The sequence below is a fragment of the Chroicocephalus ridibundus genome, chromosome 6 (assembly GCF_963924245.1).
Source record: "Chroicocephalus ridibundus chromosome 6, bChrRid1.1, whole genome shotgun sequence".
Classification (NCBI taxonomy): Eukaryota; Metazoa; Chordata; class Aves; order Charadriiformes; family Laridae; genus Chroicocephalus; species Chroicocephalus ridibundus.
In genome coordinates this window covers 67,549,895-67,567,224 of record NC_086289.1, presented here as the reverse complement: position 1 = coordinate 67,567,224, position 17,330 = coordinate 67,549,895, and the positions used below count along the sequence as shown (strand labels likewise).

At 41.1% G+C, this 17,330-nt stretch overlaps 1 protein-coding gene across 1 annotated transcript in view; it reads right to left on the bottom strand.

Annotated features, from left to right (window-relative positions):
- The window catches only part of RSRC1 (arginine and serine rich coiled-coil 1), a 171,547-nt gene that overhangs the window by 16,184 nt on the left and 138,033 nt on the right, over positions 1-17,330 (bottom strand). The gene's annotated exons all lie outside the window — the stretch shown is intronic.

Below are 17,330 nucleotides of genomic sequence, written 5' to 3'. Positions count from 1 at the left end.
ACGCCTCTGGCTTTATAACTCTACAAGAGACCCCAAAAGAGGGTTATTTTGCGTTGAGAGCTGCAGTGGAAGCTCAGGTCAACTATAAACACACCAAAACATTATGAAAGCGTCTCTGGCGGTGATGGTGTAATAGTTTTTGACTGAATTGATTGTTCCCTGACAATACGCGACTCAGCCTTGCAAATGCATCAACTCTGTAATGAGGAGCTATTAAGTCTATTGATTTTCTGATTTCAATTGATAGCTAACAGGCCAAAGCTACACATCAATATTTGCGTAACTAATACCCAAGAGCTAACAATTTTGACAAATGAAAACCTCAATAGAACAAACAGTGCAAATTAATGGAAATTTAAAGACCAAACCTCAGAATTTAAGTGAAATATTTAATGAATGGATAAATATGCCTTATATTTTTGGAGAATTCTGGGGTTTATATGGGGGAAATAAATAAATACATAGAAACTCCCAGAAGGATGCTCTTTTCTTGGTATCCTAAAATGGGGAATTCCGCAATACAGAACAGCAAACCTGAGATGTCAGCTCCTAAAAATAGACTGTTTCAAACTCAATAATTGAAAATTTAATACTTTTGAATAATTTGCTAAATCAGACAAAATACATGCATATTGCAATGGTACAAACACGTCTCCAGAAAGCACATTTCTGTATGTAGTTATTATCACAGCTGGAAACCAACATCTCACAACTCCCCCTTCCTTACCTTTCAGCTTTCTTCTGGTTTTGTTTTTTTTTTTTAAGTAAAGCTGGAATATCAAAAAAGAAGCAGTAAAAATATACTTATAGCTTCCTCCTAAGCAGGATAATTTTTTTTTCTCTTTTTAACAGACAGAATGAATGCCTAAGGTAGAGGAGGAGATGATGATTACGCTGACAATGCGTGTCCACATGTCCACCCACCCTCTTTCAGAGAGCAAACTGGGAGACTTCTCTCGCCCTTCCATTTTCTTTGGACAAAATAAATCCACCGACAGTTGTCCACAACCCATATTTTCTAGATCTCTGACCACTCTCCTCACGCTCCATCTTTGCTGCCTGGGATCATTCAAGGGGCTTATGAGAGAGCTGGAAATCAGATCTTTTTACTTTCCAAGACGAGAACTCCCGTCCCTTTTGCTGCCCGCTCGTTTCATACACCGTTGTTTATTTTCCCTTTTAGAAGCAGCTTTTCAATACGTAGCTATAAATTTTTTTAAAAAATGATTGAAGTCAGATAACTAATTACGTGATTGCTTTACAATCCCATTACCTTAACTGATGCTTGTCTCAGACTTATCCTTTAGCACAAATAAATGCCATAAAGATGACAGTAAAATACACAACATTAATGAAGTACAGAAGCCAGTTGTGTTTTTTGTCTGTCTTAAATTTAGAAGACAATTTCAAGACTTTTAATTTGGAAAAAAAGTCATAAATTGCCCTGTGAGAGAGACCGTAAGTTTATCTGTATTTTCACTTTTAGAATAGAAGTAGTTAAAACCCGTGTATTTGACGGTCTCCTACAATTGTCTTGTATGAGTGTGCCCCACTTCAAACACCTTTTCAAAGACGGCAATGAAACAGAACTAAGGTGCCAATTCTTAATCTAAAAATAGGTCTTTGAAAGGATTTGAAATCAGGTATTTTTTTTTTAACACAATGCTGATGAAACGCAGTGACTTACAGCACATACCCAGGAAGGGAAAATAACTTTCTGTTTGTTAGTTGAGGTTGTAGCTTTGAGCCAACATTATCTAGGGAGGGAGAACCTGCTTAGCACTCTACCTGCTTGGATATCTTTACAGATGTAAAAGTAAAACTTTAATTATACCTGCTGTATTTCCTAAAATAAAATGACTCAAATACCAGCTTCAGAATTATTTTAATATTTATGCACACCTTGTTGATGTTGTATCTCTCCTTAAAGGATCACATATATTAATGTGCTTCATTCCAGAAGAGAATTTATCTGATTTTCCCCCTCCATAAAAAAGTATATGAAAACAGACAAAATCTGCTTTGTATTTTAATATAGAGGCAAAGCAAGACACCTCTGCAGATGATATAAGGGAAGTTATTATTTTTAATCTACTTTTCCTTCAATTTCCTTACAATTTCCCTGCAACCATCTGCAGGCTTTGTGCATTGCTTCTCTCTTCCATGGGTTTTCAGCTAATGCGTGAAAACAAAGCCAAATTTTAGACTATTCATACGCAAACGGAAGGATTCAAATAAAACATTCATCTTTCCAGGTGAAGTACGCGTGTTCATAACACTGAACAAGAGCGGCAATGTTTCAAGCAGCGCTCATTGCCTCCACAAAGCACAGCTGGCTCAAAGCAAATACAGGCAAGACTGACACGGAGAACCTGACCAATATCCGTGTTTCCATCTTTTCCTACCATCGAACCGCAATCGTGTAAATTAATCAACTTCCACACTTTTTCTTAAGAGCCCACAGTGTTAGTTGAAATCCAGTCATCTCGGGAATTGTGACTGTAAAGAACAGCTCGCTCAACTTCAGCATTTACCCAAGTTATGGAAATGGCAGACTTGTTTTTAAGCTGTTCTTAAGCTGCCTGCGCCCACAATTTAATCCCCAGGAACCCTATTTCCATCCACAACGACTCTGGCTCCTGTAGAGCAGAAACGCTGTGCCTGCAGGTCTACATGCCCGTGTGCCAACAATTTGGGAAACACGATCCCAACCCTGCATTCACCATGCAGCGCTGGTGAACACTAAAATATACCACATTTATGATAGAAAAATCATGTCTTCTTGCCATTTTCTTTGCTATTTCAGTGTAATCACTGAGGATAAACTTTTTAAATTGAGCAAGAGATTTGCAGATTAAACATCTTGCTGATGGTCAGATCACTTCATATGAATTTAAATAAACCTAATAAAAAGAAATTTTATTTTTTTTTAAGTTTTCCTCAAAAACTTAGTTCTGCAGAGTGCAAGTATGCATTAAAAATATATCTGGAAGAGCCCATCTTCTGCGTGCATGAATCACAGCAAGCATTCAGGAAACCTTTACAGTCAAAGGCTATTTCGTATCAACGCAACCCTATTTTCTGCTCACGAAACTTCCATTCTGGTTCACATTTTTTACGTAAACCCAGCCAGCAAGTGGGTAAAAGGCATCCAAGACATTTTGAGGACAGATTGGCCATCTCACGAAGGAACTCACTGCCGTACATAATGTTTCCTAGTGGGACATGCCGGCAACCACTCCTGATCAATAGAGCCCTATATTAGCACACTTCTCATTTTTACAACACCTAAACTGGAAAAGAACATTTAATGGTTTGTGTAGGTTTCTTGACAAACGGCCACTCCATCTATTGTATTTGCTTTATTCCCTTTAGAACTTCATCTTCTAAACCGTATTTTACACAGACAACCTGCAGCCGGAAATCCAGTAAACAAAATTTGAAAAGCACAATACAAATGGCAACCTTAGAAAAACACGGCGGGGGGGAAAAAGAGGTGCAGAAGCACAGGATTTCTCCAGCAACCATGTAATTTGTGCAACATGTAATATTTTAAGATCAGTTTTCTCACCCCCACATTATTCCTCCCTCCAAGAAATCCCAGTCCTTGCAAGAATTTGATGATTCTGATAAACCAGTCGGCTTTCATGGCGATTTCATTGCATTAGATTAATGCACACCGCCCCTAATAATCTCTGTCTAATTAAATCACAGTGACAACATTCCTAACGGCTCCAAATTTTGCTTGATTTCGAATAATCAGGTTTGTTCAGCCCGTCAGCAGATGGAGATGCCACTGGAGGTGCCCTGGGGTGGACGTGGTCCTTGCCTGTCCCGCTGCCCCCCAGGCAGAACTCGGGGAAGCTCATGGGTACCCCCAATCCCACAGACACCCCAGCCCCACGGACATCCCTGGTCCCACAGACACCCCCCCAGCCCCACGGACACCCGCCTCAGCAAGAATTGACTGAAATGTTCTTAAAATAATGATGGGAAAAAATCAATCTATCCCAGTTTTTTCCTAAAAGCCTCATACTGTTCTTTTTACAGTTTATGCTTAAAATATTTTAGAAAACAACAAATATTGCTTTTCAGGACTTTCAGGGCAGCTGGCCTAGTGCTGCGTGCTTACCTGCGGCTTTGGGTTTAACGAAAACTCCGAATTTAACAAGTCTTTAAGTGGAACACATTTTTTCAATAACTTTGCCACTGTTCCAACCCTGCTACCAACACGCGACTATTTATTGATAAAGGGATATTTTTACCCAAAACGCCGTGTCTCCTTTACAAGTTAGCAATGTTGAACAGCCAAAAATCTCCATCCTTCTATGGGTCCTTACCGTGTCCCCCTGCTCTTCTCTTGCTGGCACGGGCATTTCTGCTTCTGGAAGATGCCCATTATATCGCCATAGCCAAATGGGATGCAATTTCCCTTAGCTTTAACTTTTCAGGTCACTGATGTTTTGAAACTTTATTAATGTCAACTTTGGATTTAAATGCTGTCACACAACATACATGATGTCCTTCATGTAAAACTCAAGCATGATTTTACCGGTGGGACTTGTGTCTGTCCTTTCAAATGCCTGAACTGAAACCCCAGCTCTGCTCAAGGCACCGTAGGCACTTTCCCTCTTTATTTATTCCGTTTATTCCCCGTGTATTTTTTTAATGCCTCAGGTTACACATTAGCTCAGAGGAGCGTTACAGTAGCAGGTCTGAGTTTTCTCTAAATCATTTCTTTCTGCACAAAGAGAAGAATGTTGATGTTTTCAAATACTTTCACAGCAAAGCCTCTCTGCTTCCTGACGAAATACCTTACAGAAACATCCTGACCCGTCACAATGGTGTAAATGTCATGTGCCCAGCACAGCAATTGGAATCAGACATGAAGGAGGTAATTAACATTTCAATTCCTTTTAACTCAGTATACAGAAAAAAATACAAACTGTAGTATCACTGACCACTGTTGTAAAAACACATATGAAAAAAAATGAACCCTGGCGATGACAAGAAGAATGTGCTGTTTTATTACATGAATGGTCCCTAACTCAAAATTATGCAAGAAAACATACTTTTTAAGAGCAAGAGCATTTTCTTTCCCTTCCTTGCCACATTTTGCCAATAACGCAACATGCTGTTGCAACAGACCTTCCTAGCTACTCTTTGGGAAACTTGTTTGGTGCTATAAAAACATAAATACTTTTTTTTAAGTGAAATGGTCATTAAGACCAACCTGAATCGGGGCTTCTGAATCTGAGCTACCCTGGCCACGTGCACATGCTCAAATTGAGATGGAAAGTGCCCCTGAGTCCTTCAATCCCCTGGTTAGCTGAGCATCCCACTCTCCACGGCCGATGGCTGCTGGGAGGCACAGAGTGCCCTGGCTCTGGTGTAGGGGAAAATCACAGAATCAGAGAATGCTTTGAGTTGGAAGGGACCTTTAAAGGCCAACACCCCTGCCACAAGCAGGGACACCTTCAACTAGACCAGGTTGCTCAAAGCCCCATCCAGCCTGGCCTTGAACAACCTGGGCCAGTGTCTCATGGGCCAGTAAAGATTTTCTTCCTAACATCTAATCTAAATCTCCCCTCTTTCAGTTTAAAACTGTTCCCCCTCGTCCTATCACTCCACTCCCTGATCCAGAGTCCCTCCCCATCTCTCCTGTAGCCCCTTCAGGGACTGGAAGGGGCTCTAAGGTCTTCCCGGAGCCCTCTCTTCTCCAGGCTGAACCACCCCAACTCTCTCAGCCTGTCCTCACAGCAGAGGGGCTGCAGCCTCTGATCATCTCTGTGGCCTCCTCTGGACCCCCTCCAACAGGTCCACGTCCTTCTTGTGTTGGAGGCCCCAGAGCTGGAGGCAGCACTCCAGCTGAGGTCTCCCCAGAGTGGAGCAGAGGGGCAGAATCCCCCGCCTCGACCTGCTGGCCACCAAGGTGGGTGTCAGAGGAGGGGAGGGAGCACAGCCCTTTGGCTGGGTCGGCTGAGCCTGGGGCACCAGCAGCACCGGGGGAACCTGGGGTGCATTACACAGGACAGCAGATCCCCTGGGACTGACCCGCAGTAGGATGGGGTAGCTGGAGCAGGGGCCCTCCAGGGAAGAAAAAGAGGGAGACATGAAATACAAAGGGACAGAAGAAGATGGGCATGCACAAAGCAGTCTAAAATTTAAGGAACACATTTAAAAGTGATTATTAATTACAGAAGCTTTAATAAAAAGCCTGGGATTGATTACTCAAATAGCCATTGTCTATAGGGGTCTATCGATCCCTTTTCTGATGATCAGCTCTGTTGAGGAAGAATATGGCCACAGAGACTGGCCAGTAAAGATGCCACGTTTCATACTGCAATTCTGTCCTTCACATTTTTTATTGTTAGCCGGATGCCTTTCCTAATCTGCTGCACTATGCCACCGCAACTGCACAAAACTTCACATTTTTCTATTATCCTTGATTTGTTTCTGCTTACTTTTAATTATAAAACGTCAATAAAAAGATTAAACACACATAAAAAAAGATCACAGTGTGTGCCAGATGCTGAAACATCCTCCAGAGACTGAAAGCGCAACACCAGGTGTTTGTGTCAGACTAATGAAGCAACGCTGGCACACAGGGGACACAAAGGGTGGAGCTGCAGAGACTTCCACTTTGCTTAAAATCTGCCATTATGAAGGCAAAACTGAAAAGATTTGAACTTACAGTTTTGATAAGACGGTAAAAAAAAATAATCGCGTATCCATACCAAATAGGTTATCTGTACTAAATAATTTGGAGACTTCACGGACTGAGTTCAGGTCATTGCCATAACAATGAACTTCAATAAAATTTACTGAACGTAAACTATGACCTAAGGCAATAACTAATGAACTTAAGGGCATCTTAATATATTTCCGTATCATTGAGTAAAGCACTTTAACTTATTACAGCTACATGGCCTGACCTCATGCAATCAAATCTTTTTGTAGCTGATTCAACCTGTGTTTTTAATATCAATTACATCAAAATACAGCCTTTTAACTTTTCCTAAAGGAAGTGTTAAGTAAAATAGCTGCTTTGTCATGGATAAACTACTGATTAGACTCTCCATGTGAGAACTCTTGCCCAACACGTTGAAGATGAGTACAAAAAAAAAAAAAGCGTATAGTTTGGGATTTGTGCAGAATTGATAATTAAGGTATCTTCTAAAAGCTGAGTCCTCCAGATTTTCTTGTACACACTTAACTTTTCTTTTGTGATCCCCATCTCTCAAAATCCACGCAGGCTTTAAGCCCTCAGCCTTCAAAGTACCTGCCGTAGCCGAGGCAGCGGGGTGAACTCAGCCTGCGCGTTAAGCAATGCGGCATAGGAGGTGGAGGGGAGCGCTCCTCGCAGCTCCGTCTATCGATGGAGGATTTTTGATAGGAAATTCTGATCTCGGTTTGTTGCCACTGGGAGTTCAGCAAGGCAGTACGAGCTTGAAGGACAGCACTAATTGCATCACACTGGTGAAATACCAGGCAGCACACATGTGCAGAAGGCACAGCAAAGGAAATCTTCTCATGCTTTCAATATCTAATAAACCGTCTCACTTAGTAAAATAGCATGTTACTCACACTATTTAGTAAAAAGGGAGTTATCTGAATTTCTCCTTCTTCTGAACTTCTACTAATACTACTAAAAGAAGCCGAAACGGTAGAACAAGAGACTTCCAAATCAAAAACGTAGCTCCAAGCCTATATGATGTATGGGGTTGATTCAGGACAAGGATCCATACTGGTTTAATGATTACGCTTTAGCCAAACCAAATCCAGACTTTGAGGCACTGAAAATCTGGATTCAAATATCACAGCTTGGGCCCATCACATTTATATAAACCACATTTCATATATTTTCCATCAATTAGTCAAACCTTTACTCTTTTATTTTCTCTACCATTCCTTCGTGGCAACCCCTTACTCATGCTGGCCCTTTGCAGTTTTGAGTTAAATGGAAGAAGACAGTCGAGAAACTGTTGAGATTCTTCCCAAACTGATCAAAACGACTCCTTTAGTACACACAAGTTATCTTTCTTTTTAAAAATATTTTAAACTAGATTTACATATCTATTTGATTTGAAATATAAAGATAGTAGAAAAGATCCTTTAAAACTACCTACTGTGTGCATATATACGCTAACTTAACTAAATCCATAAAATAGATTGTTTTAAAAGTCCATTTAGGCTACAGCAATGCATTGTATCAGTTATGCAAAGCACAATTTTCCTGCTCTGATTGAAATCCTATTAATCCACATGTTCCCAAACCCGCCCTAGAAGGTCAGGCGCATTCCCTACCAGGACTGCTGCGAGAACCCTTCAGATACAAACCCCATCTTCTTTGGACTTGAAGACTTTACCATCCTCGCTAATGCCAGGCTAAACCTGCAACAGGGGCGTCACTAAAGCAGCACGTACATCGCAGCAAAATCTGTGAATAACACACCAGATATTTATTTTATTTCTCCATTTAAAGGACAATCGCCACCAAACGCTTTAATGCCTCTCTTGTTTGCATTCCCTCGTTCCTCCTGCCCACGTGGGCTTCATTCCCAAGCCTATTCACAATGATGTTTTCCAAGCATGTGCCACATGACTTGTTCATATAAATGGAGCAAATTAAACTGTCTCCACATATATCCTATCACATTTGTAGCCCTGATTTCTCTCCTTAACACGTGGCCGAGACACCGTATTATCTGCCTGCAGAGGTTGACCTCAGGATATTAGATTCTGCCACATAGCTCTCTTGTACTAAACCGAGGGGAAACACTTAATCACCCCTGCCTTTTCAGGAAAAAATCAACTTTAAATTTGCCATGATGAAAAATCAATAAACCAGTAATTGCTTGGCTTATCATTGCGTGGAGGAACAAATTGGGAAGCGAAGCTTAGCGTCCACACAGATTTCAGTGAAACACACAGAGTTTCAGGATCACTAAGCCAGAAAAGGGAAAGGTCTCAGAGTGATAATTAAATCTACTCATGCTGATTTTCTGCCAAATTTATTTCCCCAGAGTATATAAGAATGTTTCACTGCTTACTGGGTAGGCATAACTAATCAATTCAACACTGGGCCAACACACACGAGAAACAGAAAATGCAAATTCCAGGATAAAGGCATCAGGACAATACCCGCCCTAGCGCGAGCACCACCCTCGCATCGATTTACCTACGGATGGATCTCAAAAGAACAAACCGTATTTAGCTGCATTCTGAAAAACTTCTTTTCCTTGTTATCTGATGTAAACCCTTCTGTTCGTGCATCTCCATCGCGGGCAGCACGCTGCCGCGAGTGCCGGCCGGGCAGCAGCATCCCCGGCTCCTCCTCCCCACGCAACCGCAGAACGGGTGCTCCACGACAAGATGTATTTTAAATTGAAAAGTTAAAAATATTAGGATGCATGGTACACTCAGGGAAACGATCCAAAAATCTCACAGGAACACAATCCAATGTGTTTGGATTTTCCTCTCGCAGCACATTGCGTGCTTTATTTCAACTATTGCTGTTACCCATTTCAGCTCCTTTGAATTTGGCTTGCCAGGCCTGGAGTGAAAAATCAAGTTTGACAGTAAAATCCCCTTAAGATTTTGATGTCATTTTTCAGGCAGTCCCGAATGGAAACAAGTAAACAAAACCAAAGTAGAAAAAGGCCTCCATTGAAAATACTCTTGTAAAAGTAGTGCATTTTTTATTAATAGACCTAATTTCATGCAGCAAATTAGCATAGCTCCAATGGAAGTGCAAATGTAATCAAACCGAAAAATTCAAATGAGACGGAGGGAGCCTTTTTCTTTCTTTCTTTGCTTTTTTGTCACAAAAAAAATCATTTTGCTGTGTGTCCTTCAACTGGCTATAGGGACTATGGTAATTAAAACATTTAAAACAGCACAAGCCCCCAGTCTCTAATCTGGAGCTCAGGTCAGCTGTCTGTAGATTCTAATTTGTCCTCGATTTGTATTCATGACAGGAAAACGCTGCATATTTAACAGCAAACCAGCAGGAGGGGGCATTGGTGGGCTTGGAGGTCAAATAATTTGATTTCTGAGCAGATTACACGTAACATCCAACATCTAATCTCACACCTGATTTGGCAATAAAATTACAATAAAAGTAATGTTAAGACACCACCGCTTTAGGGTGGGGGGTGAATAACCAGTTTTCACAGGCCGCGAAACAATTGCTTTATTTGCCGAGTCAGTTTTGCTTACCGCAGCGAGGAAGCTCAACTTCACCCGAGTAAAGGTTACGGTGGCGGCGGCGGCGCTTGCTGCCAGCACAGGCTGCCAGCTCAGAAATTCCCTTTTGGAGAGTTATATTTAAAACCATGAAATGGTGAATATCGGAGAATTCAAATTTTTTTTGAAAATTCAAAATTTCAGATTTTTGGAGGGAAAGAAGATTCTTTTTTTTTTTAAAAAAAAACCTTTGGAAATCGTTTACAACAATTTATTGATGAATCCACAGATGTTTTAGGCTAACACTCTTGTCTGAAGGCGAACAGACAGAATACGGTTTATCAGGCGACAACTGCCCAAACACAGGGCAACTTTTATAACCAGACATTCCTTACAGGACTTACGCAATTTCATTATTAACATTTTAACCAGAACGGCTTGGGGGAGCTGGCGGGGGATCACTCTGAATAATTATGCACATAATAAAATAGTTGTGTGAACTTAAAAACAAAACAAAACAAAACAAAACAAACACAATTGCTTTTTCACTACTCCCCCCGCTCCCCAACGCGGGAGAAGCTAATCCAGTGAGAATTTAATGATCAAAAATATACAAAGTTTTTGTGTAAAAAAGAAAAAAACAAACCAAAAACGAAAACAGAAAAGAAAGCAAAACCTAAATCAGTCTAAAGCGTGTGAAATAATCGCAACACTTTTTGTACAAAGCATGGGAAAGCTGGGAAGAGGAGAAAATAGAAGCGCATCCCTGTCCACCTGAGTCCCACCTCCGAGCAGCTGTAGGTAAAGCTGCGAATTACAACAGAGCAAATCAAAGAGGGTTCAAAATTGGCTACAGAAGCCGTAGGAGGAAGCGAGAACGAAGACAAATTGCAAAAAGCTCTTTCTGCAAGCAAAAGATGTCAACAGTACCCAGCAGATGGAAGCTGCATGGCTGAGACGGGAAAGGGAACGGGCTCCAGCACACACACCATGATGAATGCAAGAAGGATAAAAGTCTTGTTTGTAAATACATATGGGACATAAAACTACGCAAAACTGGTGTTTTGCATTGTGCAATTTCTCTGTGTATCTTGCATGGACTTGGTAAGCTTAAACACTTGATAGACAATTTAATAAGACCATTTATTTTCCAGTGAAAACAAAGCATTTTATTCTTAATTGGTAGCTAACTCCTCAGACAAATTGATGAATTCTATTTAACAAGCTTCTCTTCAGGAAACATTTTCTATTCATTTCAGAACAGTATAACATCCTTACAACTTTTTCAAAGACACCACAGGACAGTTTTTATGGTGCTTATTAATAAATTGAAAAGAAGTTTTCCTCCCGCTTTCGCTGTAAATTACCATTGTTTCCAATTCACTAACCAACCCGTTTTTTCCCCCTTCGCCTTTCCATAGTTGCCCTTTATAAGCACTGCAGGCAACGCAATTGCTAGCATATGAGCCGCTCACAATGGGATGTAATGAAAAAACCACACACGTATTTTTCAAAACATACGCTGCAAATTTGCAGAAGCGGAGACCCAGTCCCCTCACCCCGATGAGTCCCTGGCTGGAGCCTGGCTCTGCAACTCGACAGCAAAGCTCCCACCGCCGTTTTAAACATGGTGGGTTCTTCAGTATCATACACACCGTCTCCAAGTAGGACGACTCTGAGCATTAATTAATTCCTCTTAGCGTCACACAGTCCGAAAGTAAACCAAACTAGGTAATTAGAACATTTTGATTTTGAATGAAAATCATTACAGCCATGGATTCAAAGGAGATAATGTTCCTGAGTTACCTTTTATAGGTAAGTGCTAAGTTACCATTGCTTAGACTTCCTACCACTTGGAAAACTGTTTTAAATATTCCTTGCTGATAGATATTCATAGAATCACAGAATGGTTTGGGTTGGAAGGAACCTTAAAGATAATCTAGTTCCACCTCCCTGCCCTGGGCAGGGACACCTCCCACCAGACCAGGTTGCTCCAAGCCCCATCCAGCCTGGCCTTGAACACCTCCAGGGATGGGGCAGCCACAGCTTCTCTGGGCAACCTGGGCCAGGGGCTCACCACCCTCACAGTCAAGCATTCCTTCCTCATGTTTCATCTAAATCTCCCCTCTTTCAGTTTAAAGCTGTCACCTCCCATCCTATCGCTCCACTCCCTGATCAAGAGCCCCTCCCCAGCTTTCCTGTAGGCAAACAGATATTATACACCTATATAATAGATATTATTCCACTAACTCAAAATTTTCAAAATTGCCTTTGAAGTAGTGAAAGCTAAGGGCTTTGAAAACGCTTTTTCTCAAAGTCAGAAAAGCCAACTTGAGGGATTTTAAGATAAATTTATGATATTTTACAAAGTATTTTTTTCCAGTTTCAAAGGGATTTCACCACACAGCTTCAGAGCTGAATGGAGATTTCTGGACCCTGGGAATACTTTATTTTTTCAGCTGTCTCTCTCTCTAGGTGAATAACATCAATTCAGTGGGGATGCTGACCGTGCCTGGGTCAGTGGGTATAATGCAATTCTGCCGAGGGAAATTAGTCCTGTATGAAGTCGTGAAGGATACACAAAGCTTTAACTCAGCAGAGCTCATAACTTAATTTGGAGAGACTTGGTAGAGATCCCCAGACCAGAAACACTCAATATCTACTAAACACTACCCTTAGCACTATTACAGAAAATATATTTCTATGTATACCCCTGAAGCGTTACGTTCTGAATACAGCACTCTCATTTACACACTGTAAGAGAAACACAGTTTAGTAGGGGGGCATCTAATGCAACAGGCTTAGGTGACTGTCTTCTAGTCACATGTTCTCATTCCATAATCAACCCCACGCCAGTCCCCGACGGAGGGTTATATGGCCTTTTTGAAGGCATTCTCTGTGCAGGGAGCAGCCCACACAGCACAGCAGCGGAGCCAGATGATGGAGAGGTACAGCTTTGCTCTGGGCTGACCCCGGCCAGCAGATAAAGCACCCACACAGCTCCCACTCACTGTCCCCAGCGCGGCGGGGGACAGAACAGGCAGAGAAAATGCAAAAATCAAAATAAAACAAAAAAAACCCCAAACAACCCACCCCCTCCTCCCCAAACATCTATTGAGATAAATACAGTTTAATAAGTGAAGGAAAGTGCAAAAACAAAACCCCAAGTGATGCTCAGCTCCTCCTACCAGCAGCCCAATGCCTGGCCAGCCTCAGAGCAACGGGCACCTTGGAGGACAAGTAAAATGATTTCTTAGGAAGAAGTTCGCAGAAGCAAAAAAATCTGCAGGAATTTCTACCTCAGCCCTTTCCAAGCATTATGGCAGAAAAGAGGAGCTCTTCCCATTTGCAGTTCATTTCAATGATCAGAAGGGGAATTAAAGATTTCGAGTATCATCTTGCAGACAAGTCAGAAAAGAGATCACTTGAACTTTGAGCCATCTGGAGCCATCACAAGACAGAGACTTCTCCCGCAAGAACACAACCGCGCAGGAACAGAAAAACGGTTTATCAATCTGAGTTCCTAGACTTCTAACTCATTTGCTAGGAAGATATTCATATGATCTTGCTCCACCTAATCCTCCTAGAAAGCTATCGAAAGGCTACGCACAGCAGATGGAAGCTGTTTTGCAGAAGAGGGTGAAAGAACCGTGTTCAGAGCCCCGATGTTACGAGCAGCTCTTTGCTATTAAGAAAAGAGGGAATTAAGATCAGTGAGCCACTAGATGCTAAGAGAGCAAAGTTTTGGGAACATATAGGCACAGTTTTTTGGGGTTTGTTTCATTTTGCTAGGCTAGATAATTCAGGGGGTTACAGATTTTTGCAGGGTTTTATTTTTATATATATAAAATGTATGTTGTGATGCCTTTTTAGTGCAAGGGAATCTTTTTAAAGGCACAGATGACATTTTAGTGTCTGCTGTTATGGAAAGTCATCACAGATAAATTTCTAAATCAAGTCCCAACCTTATTACATTTATACAAACCCACTCTGCTTACTGTATCCAGAAGGCAAATTAGAGGAAGTATATTATATTTTGCAAGTGTTCTGGACAGTATATTAGATACATTGCAAAATACTGGAGGAATCATAATGCTCAGGGAAACACAGCTCTGAAACACTGTCATTCCAAACTTGGGACTTTCAGGTTTTTTTAAGTGTCCTGGATTCCTGTCCTACAAACAAAAAGACCGCTTTCATACCCGATGGTTTACCTGAAGAGGTATGCCAGGGGCTTAATAAACTCCTGATGTAGCTAAAGTAAACCCCATAGACTTCAAAGGTGTGGAGCCACCCGCAGCGCCTGCTCAGCTTGCAGGACAAGCAGTGGGAATAAACGCTCTGCTTTGAAGTTGCGGTTGTCCGTGATCCTCCGTTATCAACTTCTACTTGAGACACTTCTGAATCACTCCCAATTTAGCTTTAATCTATAACAACCCCCCCAAGGCGTGTGCCCCACGGGCAGCAGGACCGTGTGGCTCTCCTGGGGTCACATCGGCTGGTCCAGCGGTGGCAACACTCCTTTTGGGGATGTTCCAGGATCCGTCCCACAGAGATCGGATGCAGAAGCATCAATGTGTCCATTATAATAAGTTCTCGCAGTGTATCCCAGATAATATAATTAGAAAATTAACATAAAAGAAAGTGTTTCCTTCAGATGTAATGATTGCCCAATACCCTTTGAAGTGAAAAAAAGCTTAGCATCCATTTCACTGGTTTTTAAACATCATTAAACTAAAAGTTTATTAAATGTGAACACCTCCAACCTCTTTCAAACAGAGGAAGAAATGCAGTTGATTAGCTGAAATTTTTCAAAGATAATTACACGGTATTTTTCTGTTTTGTCAAGCACAGCAGGGGCTTCAGGTACAAGACACTCGGTAAGACCCGAATGTTATACCTAAAACTGCACAGGGCCAACAGCAACAACTCTGTCAGGAACTAAATAAGCCTGTAATTACCAAGCACTTGGTATGAGTGAAAGCTGACTGCCAAATTAACCAGTCCTCTGAAGCTGAGCCGAATGGGTGGACAGTGGTTAGCACCAAATAAAGCATTATCTCATAAAGCCCATGAAAGTGTGCTAGAACGGGATTCAATTTCATCCACTGTTAGGTATTTGAAATTGGGGACTTCTGGATTGCTGGGTTTTTTTTAAGCAGTCAGTACATATTAGTTTCTTTGGATTAGCCCCATAATGCAAAATGATTTTCTGGAAAAAAAAAAACAATAAACCAAACAACCAAAACTCAAACACAGAAGGGAATCAATTGCATGAATTTTTAATAAAGATTACGTTAGAGTTTTGAAATACATACTCAGCATACTTCACCGTAAGTCCCACAATTTGGAGCTTATTAAAGACAACTAAATGTAAAAACAAAGAGGGGATGGGAAATCATGTAAAAAGGTATAAATCCTGTAGGACAGCAACCAGCTGAATCAGACCTGCAAAGTATACTTAATTTTCTCATTCAACACATGAGGATTTAAGGAAGCTTGTTTGTACCTGAAGTGCAAATAAGCTTTAAATTGCCTTCAGAAATTATTGAGGCTGGAACTCCAGATAAAGGAAAAACAGGTAAGGAAGAAAATTGGAGAAATTTGATTATAACCAGAGAAACAGCACCTGAAGTCAATACCTAAGAAGAGATGGCAACATGGAAACCGGCGGGATGTATTTTCCTAATCCAAAAATCTTGCTAATCACCTGTTCCAAAATCAAATAAATATGTAAAAGATTTCCATAAAATTCAGAACCTTTGGAGCCCTAGAAGACTGCCTCAGCTCAGACCAAGATATGAAATGGGAATTCAGGGGAAGAAATGCAAGCAGAGATTCGCTGTTTGAGACTCCTTGGTCATTGGGAAGGATTCCTGGAAAATAACAGTGTCAAAGCAGGATAAGGAGGAATCTTGTCCTCAGGAAATAAATAGGAGGCAGTGTAGTGGGGGTTAAACACAGCAAGTGCGGAAGGAGAATCAGGCTCTGGTGCCTGGATGGTAGAGGAGAGATGAGAAGAGATGAAGGCACAGCAGATGCAAAATGAAAGTTCCTGTCTTTACCTCGAAGATCAACTTCTTGTGTTCAGAGATAGGAAAAGAGGGGGCAGGCACAAGCAGAGTTTCCAGTAAGATTAAAGAGACTGGAAAGAAAGATGAGGAGATGGCATAGTAAAATTGTAAAGATCGGTGTTTTCTTCTATTTGATACATACTCATGCAACCTACTGCCTCTTCTGTTTTGCATGACTTTTCCTGTTTTGGTTTAGCTTAATGATCTTAACCTCATATCACACTGGGAATTAAAAGTATCTCAATCTCCTAACTTCTCCTTAAATTTCAAGCTGTCCTAAACAGCTTTACTTCATATTACTCTCCTCCATATATGACATCCTGTCCCTAACCAAAATACGATGGATATTTGGTCACAACAGTGATTTTTATAGTAAATGAATACATCGAAAGGCCAGCTCTGAAAAATACACGATCTCCTCAAACATAACATCATCTTCAAACCTAGATCCTGTTTATTGGGAGGATAAATTATTGAGTAACCATCCACGCGATCCCAGGTGGACAAGGGGCACAGGGCAGGGAGAATCAGGAACACGTTTTCATGGAGATTATTCAGTGTATTAAGTAACAGTTACAACCTGAAATCTATCATCACTTAAATATGCTAAAGAGAAAGTTCGCTGCAGTGACCAATGTGCAACAACACGTATTTCTAGAGTAAAACCTCTGCAAGGAAGTGAAGACCTTCACTATATTTTCTTATGTTTAAGTCAAGGCAAAAAATAATAGGTGTCACAGAGTTAAATGATTCGTTTTAATTTGAACAACTGAGCTATTTTCTGTGAGACAGGGATGTCTATCGCGGCTGAAGTGAGAAACTTTGAGGCTCCATAGATTGTTTGCATTGGCTCCGTCACGCTATTGAAAATGTCTCTTCCCATTACTCACCGACATACCAGCAAAATACATTTGTTTCAATTATCCAGGCACTTTACGTTAACTTTCCACCTACTGCATTGCAAAGGAAAATTGCCCAGATCCTGCCAGCTTTCAGTGCACCAAGTTTCATCAAGAAACAGATTAGCTCACTGCGTGACATCATACAGACTAAACGCACAGCCAAATT